Genomic DNA, 2,281 nt, shown 5'->3' with positions numbered 1-2,281 from the left:
AGAGAGAGAGAGAGAGAGAGAGAGAGAGAGAGAAATAGATAGATAGATAGATAGATAGATTGATAGATATGTGTAGTTATTGAAGGCAAAACTAGAAGAGAGGAGGAAAGAGGAGAAGATGTTGAAAAAAAAATGATTAGTGGTGATGAAAGGAAAAACGGAACTAGAAGATCGAAAACAGATTTGAAAAATGCAAAACATGAACACACGGAAAAAGAACGGACGAAGAAAATGTGTAAGGGAGGAAAGAAAATGAAACAAAGAAAGACCGTGAATTTAGGAGGAAGAATTTTTAAGAGGAAGACTACAGAAAGCAGACGATTCCAAAATCAGTGGAGAGGAATGAATGTCACTCAAGCACGCAGCAAACTCTTAAAAAAACAAAATGGATGAAAAGTGTTCCAAAAATATGTAGGAATAGGAAGGAATGGAAAAAAGTTTTTTATATTAAGAAAGAAACGAACGACTCTTTGAGAAGGTAATGGAATGGTAAAACCATATCAAGGAACGAGGAAAACTTCTGGTTGTATGTTCAATACTGTTATGTATACGTGTATTTTAATGCGTGTGTATATGTATATATTTGTGGCTCTATCCTATCTATCTATCTATCTATCTATCTATCTGTCTGTCTGTCTGTCTGTCTGTCAGTCTATTTGTCTGCCTGTATTAATATATGTATCTATTTACCTCTCTATCCATCACTCATGTATGTAAAAGGCGGCGTACTGGCAGAAACGTTAGCACGCCGGGGGAAATGCTTAGTGGTATTTCGTCTGTTTTTACATTCTGAGTTCAAATTCTGCCTAAGTCGACTTTGCCTTTCATCCTTTCGGGGTCGATAAATTAAGTGCCAGTTGCGTACTGGGGTCGATCTAATCGACTGGCGCCCTCCCCCCCAAATTTCAGGCCTTGTGCTTAGATTGGAAAAGAATATCTATGTATATATATGAATGTATATCTGTGTATGTTATGCATGTATCTCTTTTACTCTTTTACTTGTTTCAGTCTTTTTGACTGTGGCCATGCTGGAGCACCGCCTGTAGTCGAGCAAATCGACCCCAGGACTTATTCTTTGGAAGCCTAGTACTTATTCTTTCGGTCTCTTTTGCCGAACCGCTAAGTTACAGGGACATAAACACACCAGCATCGGTTGTCAAGCGATGTTGGGGGGACAAACACAGACATACAAACACATACACACATACATACATATACACATATATACGACAGGCTTCTTTCAGTTTCCGTCTACCAAATCCACTCACAAGGCATTGGTCGGCCCGAGGCTATAGTAGAAGACACTTTCCCAAGATGCCACGCAGTGGGACTGAACCCGGGACCATGTGGTTGGTAATTATTCAGTTTATTTCAAGATTTCTTGCCAATAGAAAGAACCGGTTTCTAACCGAGATCCAAGGTTCCCAACAACAGGATATTTTTGTTTGTATGTGTGTATGTACATACATAAATACGTACGTACGTATGCATGTATGTATGTATGTATGTATGTATGTATGTATGTATGTATGTATGTACGTATGTATGTATCTCCCTCTCTCTATCTATCTATCTATCTATCTCTCTAACTAACTATCTATTTATCTATTATCTATCTAACAATCAGTCTGTCTGTCTTTCTGTCTGTCTGTCTGTCTGCCTGTCTGTCTGTCTGCTTGTCTTTTTTCCTATCTATCTATTGATTCATCTATCTATCCATCCATCCGTCCATCTATCTATTTAACTTTCTATCTATCTATCTATCTATCTATCTACCGATCTCTCCACAACAGTTTTACCACACAATATTTACATGCTATTATTTATAGCTTTATGTAATATGCATCGAAACCCAATGTTCCAAAGCAGAATTTTGTTTGTGTGTGTACGTATTTGTATGAATATACTGGGATCCCCTTAACACGAATGACCCTTACTAGAATTCGAATCCCAACGAAGGACCATCCAACAATATCAACGCACACTATTATATATATACAACAGAACGACCATAAACCAAGAAACCACGAACCCTTTAAAAGATTCTACCCTACAATTTTTCAACTTCAATGAAGGACAACTTAGAATAACCACAAAAACCCATAAGACGCACAGTCTATGCACAGGGCAAACGGCATATCGTAGATAAATATCGTAGATAGAAATCCACGTTCGATCGGGTATTTTTCTCGATGTTAAGTACTCTGTGCATCAATCTACATCTTTATTTACAAATACACCCTATATATATATATATATATATATATATATATATATATAT

This window comes from Octopus bimaculoides, chromosome 29 (assembly GCF_001194135.2).
Source record: "Octopus bimaculoides isolate UCB-OBI-ISO-001 chromosome 29, ASM119413v2, whole genome shotgun sequence".
Classification (NCBI taxonomy): Eukaryota; Metazoa; Mollusca; class Cephalopoda; order Octopoda; family Octopodidae; genus Octopus; species Octopus bimaculoides.
This window is presented reverse-complemented; position numbering follows the sequence as displayed.